This window comes from Penaeus vannamei, chromosome 36, assembly GCF_042767895.1.
Source record: "Penaeus vannamei isolate JL-2024 chromosome 36, ASM4276789v1, whole genome shotgun sequence".
NCBI classification, from domain to species: domain Eukaryota; kingdom Metazoa; phylum Arthropoda; class Malacostraca; order Decapoda; family Penaeidae; genus Penaeus; species Penaeus vannamei.
The window spans coordinates 25,639,971-25,647,470 of record NC_091584.1 but is presented as its reverse complement, the minus strand read 5'-3'; the positions used below and the strand labels follow the sequence as shown (position 1 = coordinate 25,647,470).

General features: G+C 34.2%; 1 protein-coding gene across 2 annotated transcripts in view; it reads right to left on the bottom strand.

Annotated features, from left to right (window-relative positions):
* LOC113805738 (chymotrypsin BII-like) overlaps nt 1-7,500 on the bottom strand; it is a 32,290-nt gene that overhangs the window by 23,670 nt on the left and 1,120 nt on the right. Inside the window, exon 1 of one of the 2 annotated variants that reach the window (XM_070114719.1) lies at nt 4,621-4,830. The exons of the other annotated variant lie outside the window; for it this stretch is intronic. The gene's annotated coding sequence lies outside the window, so the exon portion shown is untranslated. Of the gene's footprint in view, nt 1-4,620; nt 4,831-7,500 lie in introns of those variants that run through there. 2 annotated transcript variants of the gene reach the window in all.

The following is a 7,500-nucleotide window of genomic DNA, read 5'->3' as shown; positions in this document are numbered from 1 at the left end:
TGTAGTCACATTGATGTGAATAAATAACGAATCATTTTAATTCAGGTTTACAAATGAAAGTTATAATGGATCAGATCAGGTTGGTTAAGCATCTGTGTTGCAAGTTTTATACCTGGTGACACAGGTTCGAGTCCTGGCTGGGGAGGATAAAATATTTTTTATATTTTTTTTATAATTGTGAATGTAAGCAGACATAGTACTTTAATGATCGTATTTCATAGAAGCGAATAAATTAATCTTTCATACTTCCAGTACTGTGACACTGGCATCACCACGTAGCCTTCTGTCAGTCTATATCTCTTCCCTTCATTCTTTCTGAAGTTTGAGAATCCTTATAAAAAAAATATATCAACGATAAGAACAAGGGTAACGATAATATAATCAATGATTATGAATATTATGAAAATGGTAATTATAACAATTAGGGTGATAATAGTAAACATAATAATATTAATCATGATAATTATAATACAGATAATGATAGCAGTAGTAATAATGATAATAGCAACAAGAATATCAGTGCCATCAATAACATTGATAATTATAATAATGATGATAATGACAATATTAGTGATACTGATGATGATAAGTGACAATAATGTTGATTATGATTATGATAATAATAACAATGATGATAACAATAATAATAATAATGATGATAATGATATTAAAAATTTAATAATAACGATAATAATTATAATGATAACAACAGCAACAACAACAATGATAATGATATTAATGATGATAACAATGAAAATATTATTCTATCTGTCAAGTCCATCTTTATTTTCCATCTATTTGTCGTGATTAGTAACAGCATTTATAAAGAACAAATTATAAACAATGGGAACAGGAATAATGATGATTCACTTATATTTATAGTCACTTTGATAATAATAATGGTAACAGTCATTACAACAGCGATGATAATAGAAGTAGAGACGATAAAAGATGATGATAACGGTGGAAATTATGATGATGACGCTAATGATGATAACTATAACAACAACAACAACAACAATAATAATAGTAGTTGTAGTAGTAATCATGATGATAATGATAATGATAACGATGATAATGGTAATGCATATCGTAATTGTATTGACAGTAACAACTAAAACAAAAATGATAATAATAATACCAGTGCCAACAATAACAATAGAAGTAATAGCCATAGTAGTAATAAGAAAAACAATGATAATAATAATAATAATAATGATAATACTACTAATAATAATAATAATAACAAAAAAATAATAATAATGACTTTAAAAGTGATTAACAGTAACAATAATGATAAAATGATTATGATAACAGTAATAACAAAAATGATAATTATAATAACAATGATAATAAAACAGTGATGATAATAATGATAATAACTATAACAATAATGATAATAATAGCAATGATACCAGTAAATACTAGTAAAAAGATATCAGTAAAAATAACAACAACTACGATTATAATAATAACTTTCTCTCTCAATCTCTCTCTCTGACAAGATTCCACATCAAGCTGCTTTTCTACATTTTTTTTTTTTTTTTTTTTTTTTTGATGTTAAACCGAAATAAAGAAATAATCTTTATGTAAATCGAATTTTATCCTGCTAAGATAGTGGAGGTATTATAGAAAATTACCGAGAATTCTCTCTCTCTCTCTTTCTCTCTCTCTCTCTCTCTCTCTCTCTCTCTCTCTCTCTCTCTCTCTCTCTCTCTCTCTCTCTCTCTCTCTCTCTCTATATATATATATATATATATATATATATATATATATATATATTTCTATCCATCTTTCTATCTGTCTATTATGTAATCTACCTCTGATGATAATATTTGTTAATAATAATGATAATAATAATAATAATAATGATAATGATGGGGATAATATTATATCCATTCACTCTCTCGCGCTTGTATTGTGACTATAAAAAGGATCAAACACCAAAGTCTTAATTATTTTGACAAATGCAAATACAATGGAACTTACACATCGGATTTTTTGAAATATAACAACAAGCAGTAATATATGTAAAACAAAGCCTCAATGAGGCGATTTTCTTTTTTCTCTCTATCTTTACTAATAGGATAACTAAAACTTTCTAAACAGTTGTTGTGTTGAGTGAATTTCTTGTATTAATGGTATAAATAAGATAGGATAACCATGAATATTATGTTTATAATTAGGAAAACATAATAAGGGTAATATTTATAACAGAACAACAACAAAACAATGGCAATAGATGGTAAAGTTTAATTGGTTTCAAGTTTTATTTCAGTTCCTGGTATCACATATTATCCGTTTTCTTTCAATACGATGACACAATTTAGTTTTCTTTGAGAGTAATAAAGGGATAGCTGATTTATATCTCGTGCTGGGCTTGGTCGTGTGTTTGTTTGAATTTTGTCTATAAAAGCCCCGATTTGGGTATATAAATGCCCCAATTCTTAAATCCATTCCCAGATCCTGGTGACAACACCGGTAGCGTCTCTGACTGCTACGGTGGAGGACCCAGGATCGAGACCAGAGTTGACCTTTGGCCTCGGGAAAGTTACTAGTTGACCCCTTCTTCTCGAGGTCAAAGGTTGCTTAGGTCGGCAACTATGCAGAAAGGCAGCAACGGCCCCCACTCGAGCATAAAGTGAAATTAGTTCGGTATGTTGGAACTGGTTGGCCGATTCGGTAGTTGTTTTATCGTCCATTCCTTTATTTATTTATTTATTTATTTATCTGCATTTATCCTAGTTGCAAAATCCATGATTTAATAATTTTTTTTTTCAAAATTCTACTTATATTTTGTCAGGTTTAATCTTAAAGGCGCAATAAAACCTGGATATTTACTAATACAAGCTGCAGTAGGAATAATACTTCTGTTTCTAATATGAAACTACCATTTAAGAACTTTATCAAACATATTTTCGAGGGAAATTCTTGTTTTAGTCTATAGGCCTGGTAAGTTTTCCTCAGTGAATGTAATTGTTGACCCGAAAGGAGGAAAGTACGTTTGCGACGAAAGATAGATACTCCTGTATGCGAAGTCAGAATTACTAAATGATGATGAAATGGTAAACGAAACAATATATATTTTTTCTTTCAGCTTTCTCCACGCCTACAGAAATTATATCTATGATGTGATCTAATTAACTGCTATGGGAGAGAAAAAATAAAAAGAAATATGTTTTTTCCTAAATTAGCAATGATTCTGCGTGCAAATTGATGCAAAAATTTTGACTAGCACGTTTTATTAATATTCTAAGCAGATAGATAATAAAACAGGTGATTTTGATTTAGGAAACATTAATACGAAATAACAATACAAATAACTACATATACCTAATATAAACATGTATACACAAATGATATGAATATAGAAAGTACGAAATGCACCAGAAAATTAAGAACGTTAAAACTACCCACTACGGCCGCCCTTGTTGATGGCCAGATTAACGAGAGAACAAGGTGGTTTGAGTTGTGAAGAGAAGAGCAAGTTGGAGCTGTTATTTCTCGGCCATGGACGCTGCAACTCCCACCCCCATATGAGAGAGAGAGAGGGTAAGCAAGTGAGTCTGTGTGTGTGAGAGGGAGGGAGGGAGAGAGAGACGGAGAGAGAGAGAGAGAGGGAGAGGGAGAGGGAGAGGGAGAGGGAGAGGGAGAGAGGGAGAGGAGAGGGAGAGGGAGAGGGAGAGGGAGAGGGAGAGGGAGAGGGAGAGGGAGAGGAGAGGGAGAGGGAGGGAGGGAGAGGGGGGGAGAGAGAGAGAGGGGGAGAGAGAGAGAGGGGAGAGAGAGAGAGAGGGGGAGAGAGAGAGAGAGAGAGGGGGAGAGAGAGAGACAGAGAGAGAGAGAGAGAGAGAGAGAGAGAGAGAGAGAGAGAGACAGAGAGAGAGAGAGAGAGAGAGAGAGACGGAGGGAGAAAATGTGTGTGTGTGTGTGGGGGGGGGGTGTTATTGAGTTTCTCTATATTCATCTCATCTTTCGTTCCTCATTTCTCTCTTCCTCTAGGACCTTCCCCCTTACTCTCAAAGGGTAATAATAACTGTATTAATAATTCAAACAATGATAATAATAATAATAATAATAATAACAATAATAATGATAATGGTAACAATAAGGATACTAATAATAACAATAATAATGATAATGATAACAATAGGGATACTAATGATAACAATAATGATAATAATAACTTTCCTACTCTCTTCCTTGCTTTCTCCCTCTCTTCCTACTCCTCCCTCTCGCCAATAAAAAAAAATCCATTAAATTTTTTTTTGTGCCGCAAACACAATTCATTACATTATATGGCCGCCGCTTGCACATACCAACAATTTCCTTTTTTTTTGTTATTAATTAATCAATTTATTTATTTATTTATAACGTGATAGCAACGTCACACGCCCTTCAACCTCAAATTTTCTATGACATGATGACATGAACAATGGGGTATTTCGCTGACATGATAATAAATCTAGGGGTTCTGGTGTAGGAAATATTAATACGAAATAACAATACAAATAACGAAATGCACCAGAAAATTAAGAACATGTTAAAACTATCCACTATGAACGCCCACTTTGATGGACAGCTTAACAGGAGAACAAGGTGGTCGTTCCTTGTAAATATTACCTTGAAACTTGTTGAAGTGAGGTAGGCCTATGGCGCAGAGTGGGAATTTTGCGAAATTCGGTGAACTTTCCCCGACTTCTTTCTTGAAGCGAATTCTGGCAACACAAGATTAACATTTTCTTTTTCTTTTTTTTTGTGAACATTCACCAGCGAACGCACAATCATAAACGTTAATACATATTCAGTGATGCTTCGATATGTACCTAATATTCACACTATCCAAATTATATGCAAAATATCCACGCCAGAAAAGTTAAACCTATCACTCCTTTATTTTCACGAAGAAAGAGAGAAAGAAAGAAAGAAAAAAGAAAGGCAACTGAGACAAATTTCCTTCACCTGACACTCGGTAAACAAGGAAGCGACGCTCATACTGGTAACAACGCCATCTGTTGCCGAGAATCATAACCGCTGCACACGTAACAACGCCATCTGTTGCCGAGAATCATAACCGCTGCACACTCCTTATACACACACCACCCTATCTTTCTGCAGTGTTTGAAACCTTTTAAACAAATTTCTCTTGTCCTGTCAGCTGAGGATGATTTGATCTGGTCGTAGGAATATCTTTCTTGATATTAACAGACTCGGGTATATATATATATATATATATATATATATATATATATATATATATATATATATATATATATATATATATACACACACAAACACACACACACACACACACACACACACACACAGACACACACAGACACACACAGACACACACACACGCACGCACGCACGCACGCACACACCCAGACACACACACACACACACACACAGACACACACACACACGTACGGACACACGCACACACACACACACACACACACACACACAGACACACACACACACACACAGACACACACACACACACACACGCACACACACACACACACACAGTGCTCTTTCTCCCTTTCCCTTCCTCCCCCTCCCCCCTGTCTATTTATAACTCTCTCTATCTTGTTATCTATTTATCTATCTATCTGTCTATCCATATATCTACCTCTGATAATAACATTAGATAATAATGATAAAGATATTAATAATGATAATGATGAGGATAATAGTACATCCATTCTCTCTCTCTCTCTCCTGAATTGTGACTAGAACAGCGATTAAACACCAAAATCTTAATTATTTTGACAGAGATGCGGATGTGGAACTTACATATCGCAAGAATATATGTAAAACAAAGCCTAAGTGAGGCGATTTTTTTTTTCTCTGCGTCTCTTTACTAACAGGACAACTAAAACTTTTCAATCAGCTGTTGCGTTGCGTGAATATTATGTATTAATGGCATAGATAAAGATGGGATAACCATGAATATTATGTTTATAATTTGAAAAAGATAATAAGAGAAATATTTATAACTGAACAACAACAAAACAATGACAATAGATGGTTAAGTTTAGTTGATTTGAAGTTTTATTTCATAGTTTCTGGTATTATATATTATCCGTTTTCTTTTAATACGATGACGTGACAGTTTTCTTTCAGAGTATTAAAGGGATAGCTGATTTATATCGTGTTGGGTTTGTATTTGTTGAGTTTTGTCTATAAAAGCCCCAATTTGGGTATATAAATACCCCAATTCTTAAATTCATTCCCAGATCCTGGTGACAACACCGGTAGCGTCTCTGACTGCTACGGTGGAGGACCCAGGATCGAGACCAGAGTTGACCTTTGGCCTCGGGAAAGTTACTAGTTGACCCCTTCTTCTCGAGGTCAAAGGTTGCTTAGGTCGGCAACTATGCAGAAAGGCAGCAACGGCCCCCACTCGAGCATGAAGTGAAATTAGTTCGGTATGTTGGAACTGGTTGGCCGAATCGGTAGTTGTTTTATTGTCCATTCCTTTATTTATTTATTTATTTATTTATCTGCATTGATCCTAGTTGCAAAATCCATAATTTAGTACATTTTTTTTTTCAAAATTCTACTTATCTTTTGTCAGGTTTAATCTTAAAGGCACAATAAAACCTGGATATTTTCTAATACAAGCTGCAGTAGGGATAATATATATATATTTTTTTAACATGAAACTACCATTTAAGAACTTTATCAAACATATTTTCGAGGAAAATTCTTGTTTTATTCTATAGGCCTGGTAAGTTTTCCTCAGTGAATATAATTGTTGACACGGAAGGAGGAAAGTACGTTTGTGACGAAAGATAGATACTCCTGTATGCGAAGTCAGAATTACTAAATGATGATGAAATGGTAAACGAAACAATATTTATTTTACTTCGTTCAGCTTTCTCCACGCCTACAGAAATTATATATCTATGATGTGATCTAATTAACTGCTATGGGAGAGAAAAAAATCAAAAGAAATATGTTTTTCCTAAATTAGCAATGATTCTGCGTGCAAATTGATGCAAAAATTTTGACTAGCACGTTTTATTAATATTCTAGGCAGATAGATAATAAAACAGGTTGTATTCATATAGGAAACATTAATACGAAATAACAATACAAACAACTACATATACCTAATATAAACATGTATACACAAATGATAAGAATATATAAAATACGAAAAGCAGCAGAAAATTAAGAACGTTAAAACTACCCACTACGGCCGCCCTTGTTGATGGCCAGATTAGCGAGAGAACAAGGTGGTTTGAAGTAATTTGAAGAGAAGAGCAAGTTGGAGCTTTTGTTATTTCTCGGCCGTGGATGCTGCAACTCCCACCCCCATATGAGAGAGAGAGAGAGGGTGAGTGAGTGAATCTGTGTGTGTGAGAGGGAGGGAGGGAGAGAGAGAGGGAGAGGGGGAGAGAGAGAGAGGGAGAGAGAGAGAGGAAAAGAGAGAGAGACAGAGAGAGGAAAAGAGAGAGAGAGAGGAAGAGAGAGAGAGAGAGGAAGAGAGAG